We start from the raw sequence: 17,615 nt of genomic DNA, 5'->3' as shown, positions 1-17,615 counted from the left end.
TGATCTTTTGTATTGAAGAGGCCACAACACGATCCAGTTTCATAACACACATGCAGGGAGAAGATGCTGCTGATTATGAGTCTTCAATGTAATACACATTACATTACATTACAGTGCATGTGTAATAAACATTACATTACATTACAGTGCATGTATAATACACATTACATTACATTACAGTGCATGTGTAATACACATTACATTACATTACAGTGCATGTATAATACACATTACATTACATTACAGTGCATGTATAATACACATTACATTACATTACAGTGCATGTGTAATACACATTACATTACATTACAGTGCATGTATAATACACATTACATTACATTACAGTGCATGTGTAATACACGTTACATTACATTACAGTGCATGTGTAATACACATTACATTACATTATAGTGCATGTATAATACACATTACATTACATTACAGTGCATGTATAATACACATTACATTACATTACAGTGCATGTATAATACACATTACATTACATTACAGTGCATGTGTAATACACATTACATTACATTACAGTGCAAGTATAATACACATTACATTACATTACAGTGCATGTGTAATACACATGACATTACATTACAGTACATGTGTAATACATATTACATTACATTACAGTACATTAAAGTACCCACTTTAGACACTATAGTCTTAATGGGAAGTTTTCCCATTTTTGCATTTGGCTATGTGTCACCTTCATAAAGGACCTTGTCAGAAGAGTTAGACACAACCAGGAATAGAGATTAAAAAACAAAAAATGTTAAGGTAGGCTCTATGCACTCATGGCTCTGAATTAACACCTGCCAACCTGCCAAATGTGGGTGAAATTTAATTTGGCCAGTAGCGCCCGACTGAAGTAAATGCTGAACAGTAAACAACAACCAGGAATAGAGATTTTAAACAAAAAAAACGTTTGTTAAAAGGTGGGCCTACACACTGATAGAACCCTTTATAGTATGAGGAAACACAATCCTCCAGATGTGCTGACTGTTGGCGTTCCATTCGCCTTAAAATCAAGACAATTTTATTTACAACAAAGATTTCCTGGATTGACTGGAGTTTGATCCAGAAAGGCACATTCATATGTTTCTGTGTGTTTTCTTGTACCATCAATTCTCTTGGCAAACGTAAGATCTATGGACAATAAGATGGATGACATATGGCTACTAAGATCAGCGAACAAAACTGTGAGGAACTGCTGTGTGACCGTGTTTACAGAATCATGGCTGAACGACGGCATACCCGACTCGGCTTTACAACTGGAGCAACTTACGTGCCACCGAGCGGACAGAGCCCTTGCAGAGAAAAAACGAGGGGGAGGAATATGTGTTTACACACATGATGCTTGGTGCAAAAATGCTACGGTGGTACAGAGACACTGCTCTCCACTAGTGGAGTTCATGATCATCAAGTGCCGACCCTTCTATCTACCAAGAGAAATATCCGCCATTCTACTGGTTATGTTAACTTGTTAACTTGTTAACTTGTTAACATGTTAACTTTCCAACAAGAGGACAAAACACCCTGGACTTTGTTTATACCCCAAAACAAGGAGCATACAAGGCAAAGCCCATCCCCCACATCGGCCTATCAGACCACCTAACGATTCTGCTACTGCCAGCCTACAGACAAAAGGTAAAACTCACCAAACCAGCTCTGAAGGAGGTGAGAAAATGGCCAGAGGGAGCCGTGTCACGACTACAAGACTGCTTTGAAACCACAGATTGGGACATGTTCAAAACAGCTGCCACCCACAGCAACCACATTGACATTGAGGAGTACACAGACACCGTGACCTCCTACATCACAAAATGCATTGATGATGTTACAGAAATAAAACGCATCACCACCAGGGCCAACCAGAAGCCATGGTTCACAGGAGACGTTCACAGACTGCTGAGGGCCAGAGACAAAGCCTTCAGAGCAGGAGACGTAGCTGGCCTAAAAGCAGCAAGAGCAAACCTGTCCCAGGGCATCAGGAAAGCAAAAAAGGAATACTCGGACAAAATAACAACACACTTCAAAGACAGCAGAGATGCATAGAGCCTGTCGCAGGGCATACAGGCCATCACGGACTATAAGCCTACACCACGAAGCTGTGACAACAACACCTCTCTGCTAAACGACCTGAACAGTTTCTTTGCCCGTTTTGAAGCACAAAATGACACTCATCCACAGAAAACTCCCCCTCCCCCCCATGATCAACCCCTGTACCTGTCCTCTGCCAGTGTGAAGAGGACACTGGCCACCATCAACCCACGCAAAGCAGCTGGCCCAGACAACATACCTGGCCGAGTGTTGAAGGATTGTGCAGAAGAGCTGAAGGATGTCTTCACAGACATCTTTAACATCTCTCTGGAGCAAGCAGTCATCCCATCACTTTTCAAAGCTGCTACCATCATACCCGTGCCGAAGAAATCATCACCATCATGCTTCAATGACTACCGTCCTGTAGCACTGACGCCCATAATCATGAAGTGCTTCGAACGGCTAGTCCTGTCACACATCAAAGCCACCCTACCCCCCACCCTGGACCCCTACCAGTTCGCATACCGAGCCAAGCGATCCACGGAGGATGCAATCTGCTCTGCCCTCCATCCAGCCCTCACCCACTTGGACAATAAAGACTCATATGTGAGAATGCTGTTCATTGACTTCAGCTCAGCATTCAATACCATAATACCACAACAACTCATCAGAAAACTGGACAAACTAGGTTTCAGCACCTCCCTCTGCAACTGGCTGCTGGACTTCCTGATGCAGAGACCACAAGCAGTACGGGTAGGGAATAACACCTCAAGCACCCTGACCCTGAGCACGGGGGCTCCGCAAGGTTGTGTTCTCAGCCCCCTGCTGTTCACGCTGCTGACACATGTCTAGACAACGACCCACAGCACTAACCATCTAGTGAAGTTTGCGGATGATACAACACTGGTGGGCCTCATCACTAAGGGCGATGAGACCCACTACAGAGAAGAAGTAGACCTGCTGGCCAGATGGTGCAAAGACAACAACCTCCTGCTGAATGTCAACAAGACCAAGGAGATTGTTGTCAACTTTCAGAGGGTCCAAAAACAACTGCCACCACTGACCATCGACGGTGATGCTGTGGAGAGAGTGAGCAGCACCAAGTTCCTTGGAGTGCACATCAGCGACGACCTCTCTTGGACCACCAACACTACATCACTGGCGAAGAAGGCCCATCAGCGTCTCTACTTCTTGCGCAAACTAAAGAAGGCAAGTGCTACACCCTCCATCATGACAACATTCTACAGAGGAACCATAGAGAGCGTCGTGTCCAGCTGCATCACAGTGTGGGGAGGAAGCTGCACGGAGAAAAACAGGAAGACACTCCAGCGTGTTGTGAACACAGCGAAGAAGATCATTGGAGTACCACTCCCCTCCCTGCAGGACATTTACACCGCACGCCTCACCCGGAAAGCACTGATGATCATCAAAGACACAAGCCACCCTGCACACAAACTGTTCAGCCTCCTGCCCTCTGGAAAGAGGTACAGGCGCCTCCGTTCCCGTACCACCAGGCTTGCAAGCAGCACGATGCATCAAGCAATCAAGATACTGAACACTCAACCCACTCTCCCTTCACTGTCAGCCTCTAGCCAGCCAGGCCACTGACAACGCTCCCCCCCCTCATCCCCACCACCATATCTGCGACTGAACATTCCACCTGCACCACTACATCTGTGACTGAACTTTCAACCTGCACTAACTCAAAACATACACATGCACACACACACACACACACACACACACACACACACACACACACCCACACACACACACACACACACACACACACACACACACACACACACACACACACACACACACACACACACACACAAGCACACTGCACTTTCTGCACTAAACCCAAACATACACACACTGACACACAACTCATACTCACACACATACACACACACACACACACACACACACATACACAGGTACACACACACAGACGCACACCGCACTTTCTACCTGCACTAAACACACACACACACACACACACACACACACACACACACACACACACACACACACACACACAACACACACACACACACACACACACACACACACACACACACACACACACACACACGCACACAAAACACATACAAACACACACACACACACACATACTGCTGCTGGTGTATTTAATAAAAACCTTTTTTAGTTATTTATTTCTTCAAATGCTACTATTACTATGTCAGAACGCTATAAAGGACTTTTAGAAAAAGAACAACAAAATACCTCCTCTTAATGTATGTTCTCTACAAGTCTTCTGTTGTCCAGTCTTGCACTTTAAATGTCTGTATGAGCAATGTCTACGTCCATACTGTCTATGTCCATGTATGAGTACTGTCTATGTCTATACTGTCTATGTCCTTACCTAGATTAGTCTATGTCTGCATGGGAGAGCAAGAAACGCAATTTCAAATTCTTTGTATGACCAGTGCATGTAAAGAAATTGACAATAAACTTGACTTGAGAACTTGAGAATCTTGACTGCTGGATGATGCCATGCATTGCCACAACAAGACGGCTACCAGATGCTGATATTCGGCCACAAGTGACAACACTCTCCACAACAACCCAGCGGTTCAGCCCCTTCTCACTCTGGCGTTCACTCACAAGAGCTGTTGGCACTTTGATCCAGATTATTCAGTGTTTCAAATAAGCCAGCAATGCTGCACGCCTATGCCAGTGGACATCCTCAATCTGAGGATCATCATCAGAACTGTCCAATAGGAAGCCTTTGAGACAGAACCACAGTAGCAGCCGATGCGAGGCACGAGTTTGTGATCACAATAGATGTGACCGTTGTGAAATAAAACCTGAAAAGGCAATGCTTTGTTCTTGTGTTGTTAACGTTCCAAGCCAGGAAACACAGGGGCCAAAATGTAGCAGAAACTTTGACAAGAGTTGCATCAAGTCATCCTCAGAGGAAAACATCCGTCTCTGAAAACACGTGTTTGGGTGAAAAGGTAGTCGGTAACCCGTTTACGAGGCAATTTAATGCCTGCGTATAACTTGACTGAAAAATACTGTAATGTAGCTGGACTTTGCAATATAGACAAACTTATTTCAGAAAAACTGGTGCAGCCAGACTAGAGGACAGCAAAGGTGTCCCTTCAAGCCCTCTCGTACATGTGCAAACATATTACAGTATATGCATATGTACTTTCCAACTACCGTATTAACTGGAATGTTTTTTAGGGTTGATATGACAAAAAATGGGTATGGAATTTCACTTTCCTTTTCTCTCTCTCTTTTTTTTCCATCTGTTGGCTCTGTCCAGCCACCAGTTCAAACTAAATAACTAAGAAATTAGATTTGCTTTTAGTGAAAAGTGACAATAAGTTCAAAAATGTAAAAAATCCAATAAGTTATTAGTCTACTCAAAAGAACACAAAGAATGCTGGGATGCGTTTCTCGATTGAAATGCAATTTCCCATTGTAAAACCTAGTAAGTTGCTAATTTACTAACTTCGAGAAACATGGTCCTGGCTTATTCCAATCTCTGGCTGCACAAATTGACCTCTAACAGCAAAGAGGTCATGGAGACTTTCCCATGTGAAGATCGCGCCACAGATATTCGTGTGTGCCTGCAATGGCTCAGTTGATAGCAGTTCAGTTTGGTCCTGTGTTGTACTCTGTGTGTGTGTGTGTGTGTGTGTGCGTGTGCGTGTGTGTGTGTGTGTGTGTGTGTGTGTGTGTGTGTGTGTGTGTGTGTGTGTGTGCGTGTGCGCAGTGGTTCAGTTGCCCAGTTTGGGGCTGTGTGGACTGTGCAGTGTGCACAGATATGTCTATTACTGTGCAGTTGGGCTCGATACTGCAGTAGAGATTATTTCTGTGTGGAAGATAAGTGTCTAGTTATGTGACGACAACAATAAGGTGTGGCTCATGTGTACGTCATTATCTGATCAACCTGATCAACAGGATTGAAGAGACTACATAGATTTACTCAGTTATGTGTGGACCTCTGTCTCGTGAAAACTAGAGAGTCCCTTCCAAGTAACTAAGTTACAGTATATCACGAAAGTGAATACACCCCTCACAGTTTTGCAGATTAAGAGAGATGAACAGACCAAGGATATGAATCACTGGAACCATGTTGTGTGATCTGAAGAGACCAAGATAAACAAATTTGCTTTAGATGGTATCAAGCATGTGTGGTGGTAAACAAGTGAGTTTTACAAAAAAGGTGTATCCTCTCAATAGTCAAGCATGGTAGTGGGACTGACATGGTTTGGGGATGCATGAATGCTGTCAACATTGGCAATCTGAAATACACCTAAAAGAAATATGCATGTCATCATGCACTGTGACTAATGAAGCAGATCCTGATATTCTCCATAGGATTGCATTCAAATCTCACACCAATCTATTTAAGCCAGATGCAGACTCAAAATGTAAAAGTTCAATGCAAAGAAAGGTTGAAACACACACTGATGACCTCCCTTGTCATCCCTTTTCATTTCGTTTCATTTCGAGACGATTTGAGCCAACATAGCCCCTTCTCTACCGGATTTTAATCTGCGGTGTACTCACTTTTGTGAGTACATGTTCAAACATTAATGGCTGTATTTTGTTTTTTTCTGAGTGAACAAGAAATTTAAGCGGTTAAATATGTTGTTAAAAGGTCACTAATCATTGTGTCAAAGTGAAATGTCTGTAATGTTTTCCTATGAAAAGATATACTCAAAAATCTGCAAAACTGTGAGGGGTGTATTCACTTTCGTGATATACTGTATAGCCTATCTAGTGAGGAAGGGTAATTCAGAAGTGTATCTTATCATGCTATATTTGATGAAATAGAAGAAAAAGGTTTGAGGTATTCCCATGTTTCTATAAATAATTGTCACTCCAACACACCAGGCCCCGCCCCCAACACACCCTCTTCCACCAGAGCAGCACGTACTGTACGGCAGTGAAAGGACACCTTTGCCTCACTGAGCTCACACACACACAGGTAAGCTGCTGCTGGCTTCTGTGGCAGACAATAAATAAAGCTGTTATGTGTTTATTACACATATTTCCAGATGTGTGTTACCATTTGTAAGATCATAGCATGGTGTTTGAACCAGATACTTATTTGAATATGCATAGAGGGATTTTCTCTGTTGATTGCCTCCTTGTATTGTGTTTAGAACATAATAGTAAACAGCTGATCCAAAGATTCAGGATGGTGAAATCTGATGATGTACAATATAAATATTCACCTATCAATGTTGGACATAAAACATCTCTATTTTCTTTATTTTCTAAAGTAAAACTGAATGTACTGAGCTTGCCCTCTTCCATGCAGTCTGGAATGTTCCAGAAGTCATCATTAGCTGCTGGGCCTGATAAACAGGTTTAGATCAGATCTGTTTACTGAAAGTAAGAGCCACAGATTCGCTCGACCTGAAATGCACTCCTTGATTGAGGACCTAAAAGACACACTCTCCTCACTTGAGGGCGTTAACACTAGAACTACCACAGAGGGGTCAATTGACCTTTTTACCTATAAGACCCACAAGAGGGTCATTTGACCCTTTGGGCCCCCTGCGGACACTCCTTTTGTTGTGGAAATGTGGCTGTTAGCAGCTCACAGCTGTCGTGTGTGTGTGTGTGTGTGTGTGTGTGTGTGTGTGTGTGTGTGTGTGTGTGTGTGTGTGTGTGTGTGTGTGTGTGTGTGTGTGTGTGTGTGTGTGTGTGTGTGCGTGTGTGCCCATATGGTGGATTTATAAACATATGGTGGATTTTTATGCAGTGAGTCATCAGGATCAACGAGAATTTGGGATGAAAACTCTAAACATTTATTGTTAAAAAAAAATACAAAACAAAACATATTTACAATGAATGCAAAAGCAACTGTTTTCCCAGTTTTCGTGTGGAAGGTTGTTGCAGAAGTAACTTATTTTTGTGTGCCAAAAATAGAAGTAAAAAAAAAATACAAAGAAAAAAAGCATATTTACAAAGAATGCAAATGAGTGAAATACATTTGAGCAGTCACTAACAATTCTGGCACTGCCATTGCTCCTTTCGGCATTTCCCACATGTGTATTTGTAACAGTCATCACAGCGCACTGTTGCACGATTGTCCTTGCATTTGATTTTAGCCTGACACTTGGCTCTTTGTCCGAGTTGTGGTGTGGAGGGTTGTTGCCGAAGCAATTGCTCCTTTTGGGCCTTTTTCATACCCACGTGGGAGTGAGCCAACTCTCTTGCCAGTTCAAACAGGAAATCCACCCGTCTTTCCTTTCTCCCGGTGCATAGTTGATAGAGCACGTGGGTATTCAGTGCTGCAATGTCTATCATGTTGTAGAACACTGCTACTGGCCAGCGCCTTGTTCCTGCGCGGACAGTGTATTCCCGCACCATCTGGTCCATGATATCGACGCCGCACTTTGTTGTGTTGTAGAGTGTGATGGTGTTTGGCTTCTTTTTGGTGGTTTCTGAATTTGGTGTGTCTGAATCGTGCTGTGCATGCTGCTGAAAACATACACAGTCTTCTTCTGCTTGGGCGCATACACAGTCAGTGTGGCACCAGTGGATGAAAATACCTGGGTGGTAAATTCATGGCGGTGCATCTGTCGAGTTGACGGTGGGATTTCTTGGCGAATCCTGTTGACAATGCCGAGGATGGTTGAATTCCGGCTGAGTAGTCGTTTTACAAGTGACAGTGATGTAAAGAAATTGTCTGTGGTAACATTTCTGCCCTTGTCCAAGAATGGTTCCATCAGCCTCATGAGTCATGACTACACTCTCAGACACTCTCTCCCCACGAGGCCGAGTGGGGTCCTTGCCAAGATATGGGAGGATGTTGCAGACATCGGCCTCTCCGACCACCACTGTGTGTTTTTTTATTTTGACATTTCAACACAAATTAGCACACCCAACAATGTCATTCACAGACGACGCATTAATGCCTCTGCTGAGCTTAAGATTTCAGACCTCATCAAATCGGGCGACCTACTGAATGGTCACTGCACACCTGATGAAATGGTTGATAGCTTCAACAACAACTTAAGAGGAATTCTAGATAACATAGCTCCAATTAGAACGACGACAAGGACCAGAGCTAGGTATTCACCTTGGATGAATGACTCACTTAGAGCCTTAAAAAGAAAATGCAGAGTAACCGAGCGTCTTTGGAGGAAAACTAAATTAGAAGTCCATAGACAATCCCTTAGGGATGAGATCTCCTCCTACAATAATGCGGTACGCTCAGAGAGAAAAGCATATTTTTCCAAAATCATAACAGACAACCAGCATAATGCGAAAGTTCTTTTTTCCACTATTGACCACCTGCTTAATCCAACACATAGCAATAACAACCTAAATGCAGCATCACATGCCAAGTGCGAGGAATTTGCTAGATTTTTTAATAAAAAGATTGCCGACATTAGAGAAGGCATCCAAGGTGGAAACGCAGCAACCTCTGTCGCCCACTCAGGCGATACACCGAGGGGAGGATTAAACCCCCCTAGGAGACCTGAGAGCTTCCAAAAGTTTTGTCCAATTACAGAGGACGACCTCTGTAAAATAGTCAGGGAAAGTAAGCAGTCTACCTGCAGCCTTGACGCGATCCCCACACATCTGCTAAAAAACATACTTGGTTGCTTAGCAGCACCTTTACTGCAAATTGTTAACACCTCTATGCTTACAGGCATTTTTCCAAGCTCATTCAAAACAGCCATGGTAAAGCCACTCCTAAAAAAGACAAATTTAGATCAGAATTCTTTAAACAACTACAGACCTATATCAAACCTCCCCTTTATAAGCAAGGTACTAGAAAAAGTTGTATTTAAACAGCTTAATCAACATCTGGCTGGGAATGATATCTTGGAAAAATTCCAATCAGGCTTTAGAGCCAACCATAGCACCAAAACAGCACTAACCAAAATAATAAGTGATCTTAGGCTCAGCACTGCCGCAAACAAAGTTTCAGCACTTATCCTCCTCGACCTCAGTGCCGCCTTTGACACGATAGACCACAACATACTAATTGACCGCCTTGAATCTTGGGTAGGCTTGTCCGGTCACGTCTTAGAGTGGTTCAAAACATATATTAAAGGAAGGCAGTTTTTTGTCACCATCGGAGAATACGTCTCCAACAAGTATGATGTGCCTTTTGGAGTTGCTCTGGGTAGTTGCTTGGGCCCTCTCCTCTTCTCTCTCTATATGTTGCCCCTGGGCTCCATCATCAGAGAGCACAATGTTGATTTTCATAGCTATGCCGATGACACTCAACTATATATCTCTGTCCAGCCTAGCCAAACCACTGCCATTCATGCCTTGACTAAATGCATGTCTGCCATTACAGATTGGATGAACAGTAACTTCCTAAAACTGAATGAGGATAAAACTGAAGTGCTGCTCATTGGCCCTAAGGAAAAACGTGCAGCACTCCACTCAAGCCTAGGTGACCGAAGCATGCATATTAAAGATAAGGTTACTAGCCTAGGTGTGGTCATAGACTCGGATTTGAACTTTGAGCCTCACATCAACAAGATAACAAAATCTGCTTTTTTCCATCTTAGAAATGTCAACAAAGTGCGCGGCTTGGCCCCCCGACAAGACGCTGAGAAACTTATTCATGCCTTTGTCACCAGTAGGATAGACTACTGCAATGCTCTCTTCTCTGGTCTCCCAAAAAAATTAATTGACAAATTGCAACTCATTCAAAATTCTGCGGCAAGAATCCTAACAAGAACCAGAATGAGAGAGCACATCTCTCCTGTCTTGGCAGACCTGCACTGGTTACCTGTCTCACACAGAATCGACTTTAAGATTCTGCTCACAGTATTTAAAGCATTAAATGGACTTGCCCCTAGTTATATCTCAGACATGCTCTCTTTTTATGCCCCTGCTCGAGCTCTCAGGTCCACTGATGCCAAGCTGCTAAGGACCCCCACCCCCCCGCAGAAGAAGATCTGCGACGCCGCATTTGCCTGCTATGCGCCCAAGAGATGGAACGCCCTCCCCATCGAGATCCGATCAGCCACCTCCGTCGACTCCTTCAAGAAGCAGCTGAAGACCCACCTCTTCATCCTTGCCAACTCCTAGCTGCCAAGGCGTCATAGTGTCCCAGCTGCCGCAGCGCCCTTACTACTCGCAACCAGCCCTGGCAGGGTGCTCCCCTAGGTGGCCGCTGGTCTCTGCCTGAGGTTTCTTCCTGACTATAGGGGGGCTTTTTTCTCAGACTTCACTGAGCTTTTTTTCCCCCTTACAAACTATGAATCAAGCGAAAGGGAGTTTTTCCTCACCCCTGATGCCACCAGGGGCCGCACCTGAGCGCCCAATCTCTGTGTGACTATCTATGACTTATGATAGGCCCAACCACTATGGACCTTACACATCTAAGAATCCTGGTCCTATCCTACGTTGACCTTATGACTCTACATTCTCTGTCTATCTCTTCTTCCTCTGCCTTCCTGCTTTTTCTGCCTCTCCTCTATACCTCTCCTTTTAAATCTATCTCTAACAATGTTTTTTTCCCATTTGTTAAGCACTTTGAGTTACATGCCTTGTATGACACAGTGCTATACAAATACAATTATTATTATTATTATTATTATTACATATTTGGTGATACCAAACTTGTCTGGTTTAGTTGCAATGTACTGTAGGAAACAGCAGCGAGTCTTGCACGGGAAAAGTTGTTCGTCAATGGTGATGTGTTGACCAGGGATGTAGGATGTGATGCAGTTGGTGACAAACAATCCCCATATGTTTGAAATTGGATTGGATTGGTCAAATAGATTAGTCACCTGCAATGTGGAACTCTCCTTATCGTTAGGCAAAAATGATGTTACTTGTTATATACTAACCTGATTATCATAATTTTGATATGACATCTTCCAAAATGTTCCAAAATATTTTATCCCAATTCCCTAACACTATCTTGAAAATTGAGCAGACTATTCTGCATATGATGACTTATATGAAGAAAATGTGCTGACATGTTTTCAGGACAACCATTACACTGAGAATCAACCAATTGGGATAGATCAACAAGGTACATTCATTTGAAAATTGTACTAAATGTAAGCTGATTGTGTTAACCGTAGGATACTTGTATTAGTCATTTGCAAGGATGTACTAAATGATTGAGACATGTCACTGATTCTTGAGAAAGTGGCTAAAACAGGTTGTAATCTTGAAAGAAAAAAACCGAAGTGAATTACAAAATTATATGGTATATCCTCGTAGACAAGGGTCTTAGCTTTTCAGAAATGCACAAGGCCAATCTCCCCATTTTGATTTTTTTTCAGAAATCAGGTTTTTCTCCGATCATACCTTGTTTTTTGTCAACACCGTCAGACACAATTAAAAGCAATAAAAAGTGTATTGATTTGGTTGCATATGTATCTGGAGTTTTTAAGTGATTGTGTGTGTTTTTTTGGTTCACACATACGCCTTTAAATGTTGAAAATTCACTTTCATTCTATTTTAATACTGCTTCATGTGTTCTAATTCAAAAATATGTGCTGTCAGACAATGCTTACTTAATGCCTAAATAGATCAAACATTTTTTTGTAATTTCACAAATATTCGTGTAGGCTTAAATTTGCTATTACTTTGATAATTCAACAACTCCAAAGGAAAATTTTGTAAGGACATTCATTTAAAATGTCGAAAAAAGCCTTCTTACGGTGGTGACTTAAGAACTGACGGTGGTGACAGTAATCTGAAGGTGGTGAAAGTGACCTAATTATTACCTACATTTACCAAAATAAATAGCCCTCTCAAGTCAATGACATCTAGCATAAACACTTTATTTTTGTGTGTGCACAGTATGTTTGTGCATGTGTTTTTCTTCATTTGTTAGATACTCTAGGAAGTAGGCCTAGATTATTGAACGTGTGGCATAAACAGGTTTTAAGTTGTTCAAATCCAAAATATAGAGGTGTATTATCATAGATGAAGGTATTGGCTGTGCAGTGAATGTATTGGCCAAGCTCCCCATGTTTTACATTTTTCATAAAATGGGCCCTTTCTTGGTTTTGTCACCAGTGTCAGACAGAATTAGAAGTAAAAAAATATATTTACTGTATTTAAGTGAATTACTTCTACAATTCAACATAGTTGTAGATACTTATTGGATGCATATTCTTAAAACTTGTCAAAAACATGTGAAACACATGCTTTTTTGTGAACTACATTAGATGTCACCACCGATAGGTTTTGTGACAAAAAACCCTCCAAATGCACCTCAGTGGAGGCTGGAGTATAAGTTTGGGTCACAATTATTACTAACATGTCTGGTAATGTTTCATTAACCAGCACAATTTAGTAAAATATGGAGCAAGATGATGAGCGGAACAAAATCTGACGGTGGTGACATCTGACGGTGTGAGACAAAAAAACTCTTTTACATACTATGCATTTTTTGCTCACATTAGCCACTTCATTTTCGCTCTGTTTCTCTGTTTATTATGTAACATAATACTATTAAAACCCCCGACGGTGTTGACAGTTTATGGTTGGGACAGTACCAGTGTCCAAACAAATTATCAAATTGAGGAGAAATTAGTAAACTTACTGGCGCTTCAGTGATGGTGAAGTATTCAGTAGAGCTAAAGGTTTGAAAAGGGGTCCTAAGTAATGACAATGACCTTGCGCATACCTGATTTTATTGTCTTTAAAAAAAAATCTGACGGTGGTGACCAATATGCTGGACACACTTTGAGCAATCAGAAAATAGTAGTAAATATTGCTTTACATGCACTATGTGCATATCTGCAGAACCACTTCAATATGGACTTTCACATCATGGTGATATTATTCTATAATATCAGTGATTTTTACATTTTAAGTCAATTGAAATGATGATGTCTGTCCTTGGGACAGCTGTTTTTACAGGGTGTGGGCAGGTTTATAGCCATGAAAAGTAATAAATTACACTTAAATATTTCAAACGACTGTACATTTGTGTAACAGACCCCTGGGTCTTTACCTGGATTCATTTTGTTCATGAGAATGTAGATTATTTTCAACATAATTGGCAGTGTATTGCTGAGACATGTTTTAGCTGCTTTGTCAAGAATCAGTGATGTACAAAAGTATTTGAAATTTGATGAAAGCAATGATAAATGCCATTCTGTTGCGAGGAACTGCAAATTAGTTTTAGGATTTGTCCATGTTTTGAGAATGACATCTCAGTTTCAAGAAATGAGCCAAACCAATGGAGAAAAACTGTAACACGCTGTCCGCCAAACTGTGCTATCTGTCTTTGCTGCTGATATATTCATGCAAGTTGCTATTTACCTGTGGTGATTTTTGAGGCTGACAGCCCTTGGGAAGAAGCTGTCTGTCCCAGTTTGTCTTGGCTGTTACCACTGTAAGGGGTGACCCCCTCACCCCTCACCCCACACACGGCCCCTAACAGCCTCATTACCATAACAAAATGAGTGATTAGTGTATTTGGTAATTCTAGGGAGGCAGAAAATCCTGGTAGTTTTAGTGTTAAAATACAAAACATTTCACAGGCGCTTTTGACCAAAGCGACTTACAAGGAGTGAAACTTAACCATTCCTTTGTAATAATTAAGTCAATGTTTGAGAATGTTAGCTCCAAGAAGTGCAGTGCATGATGGATATGCAATCTACAGACAACCTACCCAGCTCTGAGCCTACCTACGTCCTTAGCTTCTCCCCTCACTCGTGCAATTTAGTAGTTATCTGAACAATTTGCCATTTACGTGACAACAGAAATATTATCATTGCTGCATTGGCCATGCATTGCATTTCTGACTAAGGGCGTACCCATCATGCACTGCACTTCTTGAAGCTAATGTTCTCAAACATTCACTTCCAAACTATTACTCATCCTTATATTCTGCTTTCATTGTAGGGTTTTTACAATTAAAACTAATTGGTATCTGAAAAAAATAACATCTCACCACTCAACCGTCATTGAGAAGTTTACGTCTTCTGTTACCCATACTTTATTGAGTGGAATGAGTGAGTTCTAAACATCAAGCTTATTCGATACAGAAGCAAAATGCTTTCTAACACTTTGCCTCCCAAGGGGGGCCATGGGTAGTACGGGGGCTCTAAGCCATCTGGGCTGAGCAATGCCTTACTTTAGAACAGGGACCCTTATTCCACATCTGTTTTCACACTGTCCAGGGTTTGTTCACAGAGTGTACCGAGAGCTTATACACATTGTATTCTGGCACTTACTGCTTACTCATGAATTGAAATCCAGGTCTACTTGGTCCTTACTAAGTTTATATTGGTAATAAATCCCTTATTGTGCATGAACAAGACATTTGCGAATAAATGTCTAACAACTGTCTGATTTTGCTTAGTACATGCCTTACAAGTTACTTACATAGGCATTAATTATCTCCGCCAAGAAGGTAGTGTTTTTGGTCACGTTGGTTTTTCTGTCTGTCTGTCTGTCAGCAAGATAACTCAAAAAACTGATCAACGGATGTGGACGAAAATGTCTGGAGTGATTAAATTCTGGTGGTGATTCGTTCACGAACCGGAACCAGGACTTTTTAAAGGATTCTTCACTATTGATGGCCTATATATCTAGACGGCCCTAGTGACCAGAAATTGAATTGCGGGGACTGCACAGAAAGAAGGCAGAAAGACTTAGAGTGTATTATAGTCAAATGTTATATCAAGCACCTTCCTTGGCGGAGGTCTGCGCTCTCTGAGTGCTTCTAGTATTGTATGTATTAGTGCTAGTAGATGTATAGATGTAACCCTAAAATAAAGTGTTACCATAATAGTTATTAATTTTATGTATAAACTCCTTCCTGAGCATTAAAGGACACAATGGCTGCATGCATCAGAGCTGAAGTAATCTAACATGATGGATATGTTGTGTAAAGTAATCTAACATGATGGATATAATATGTTGTGTTAAGTAATCTAACATGATGGTTATGTTGTGTGTGTGTCAGCAGTTAGCGGTGTATTCTCTGCTTGCTATGTAGAGTACGAACTGCTCCTGAGCGGTGTCTTATTGTCTTCTCTGCTTGTTGTCTAGGGTAAGATCTGATCCCGATCAACATGAGTCTGCTGGAGGAGCAGCAAACACACACAGCACTGGGAGAGGATGGAGCTGGAAAGATGTGAGTGTGTTCATGTGACATGTGTCTGTCTGTCCGTCCGTCCCTGTGTGTGATTTTAATAATGGTATATGCATATTGCTTCATAAAAGCCGAACCTATACTTTCTTCCAGTCCACTTGATGTGAAGAGGCCAGACTCCCCTGTCCCCAGCTGTGTGTCCATGAAGAGTGACCAGTCCATGGGTAAACCAATAAACTTTGGAGGACACTCCTCTGATCAGAAGTAAGCAAAGCACACTTTGTGTGTGTGTGTGTGTGTGTGTGTGTGTGTGTGTGTGTGTGTGTGTGTGTGTGTGTGTGTGTGTGTGTGTGTGTGTGTGTGTGTGTGTGTGTGTGTGTGTGTGTGTGTGACATATCAGAGCAGATTAACTTGATTAATTTTAATAATGGACATATGCATACTGCTTCATAAAAGCCGAACCTAAAGTTATATAGCCTATACTTTCTTCCAGTCCACTTGATGTGAAGAAGCCAGACTCCCCTGTCCCCAGCTGTGTGTCCATGAAGAGTGACCAGTCCATGGGTAAACCAATAAACTTTGGAGGACACTCCTCTGATCAGAAGTAAGCAAAGCACACGTTGTGTGTGTGTGTGTGTGTGTGTGTGTGTGTGTGTGTGTGTGTGTGTGTGTGTGTGTGTGTGTGTGTGTGTGTGTGTGTGTGTGTGTGTGTGTGTGTGACATATCAGAGCAGATTAACTTGATTAATTTTAATAATGACATATGCATACTGCTTCATAAAAGCCGAACCTATACTTTCTTCCAGTCCACTTGATGTGAAGAGGCCAGACTCCCCTGTCCCCAGCTGTGTGTCCATGAAGAGTGACCAGTCCATGGGTAAACCAATAAACTTTGGAGGACACTCCTCTGATCAGAAGTAAGCAAAGCACACTTTGTGTGTGTGTGTGTGTGTGTGTGTGTGTGTGTGTGTGTGTGTGTGTGTGTGTGTGTGTGTGAGAGTGTGTGTGTGTGTGTGTGTCTGACATATCAGAGCAGATTCACTTGATTAATTAACTTTTCCTGACAGTCTCACACAGCAGAGATCAGATGGTAATATAAATGCAGACAGAAGTAGAGAAGATGAGAAAGAGGGAGGTGTGATGGAGGGGTCTTCTAAAGGACAGAGGTGAGCTGCTGTCCTGTTTTCTTTCTTTTTTGAGGTAATACACTGGGTTGGGAACCAAACGGTGTAAACTACATTTTTTGACTTTTGCATTTTATTATTGGAAATGACTGTTCAGACGTCATTTCATCTATGTGCAAATTCTTGGTATTAAAATATTTTGAGAACATACTTTTTAAACCTATGTAATATGACTTTTGTTGCAAAACGGTATATCTGACAGCACACTTTATTTGCAAAACGGTGTATTCGACATAACACTTTATTTGCTAAACGAGATTGACTGTATGTCTGGGGGAAGTGATTCCAAATCCTTGCGCACTCTTGGGCCGGATGTTTTCCAAACTAGTTTAACTTTCTCAT

At 41.9% G+C, this 17,615-nt stretch overlaps 1 pseudogene; it reads left to right on the top strand.

Annotated features, from left to right (window-relative positions):
- Positions 1 to 17,030, top strand: part of LOC134442166 (NACHT, LRR and PYD domains-containing protein 3-like) — a 70,581-nt pseudogene extending 53,551 nt beyond the window's left edge.
- Positions 17,031 to 17,615: the final 585 nt, after the last annotated feature.

The sequence above is a fragment of the Engraulis encrasicolus genome, unplaced genomic scaffold, assembly GCF_034702125.1.
Source record: "Engraulis encrasicolus isolate BLACKSEA-1 unplaced genomic scaffold, IST_EnEncr_1.0 scaffold_122_np1212, whole genome shotgun sequence".
Lineage (NCBI taxonomy): Eukaryota > Metazoa > Chordata > Actinopteri > Clupeiformes > Engraulidae > Engraulis > Engraulis encrasicolus.
The sequence above is the reverse complement of the archived record's forward strand: the minus strand, read 5'-3'. Positions and strand labels throughout refer to the sequence as shown.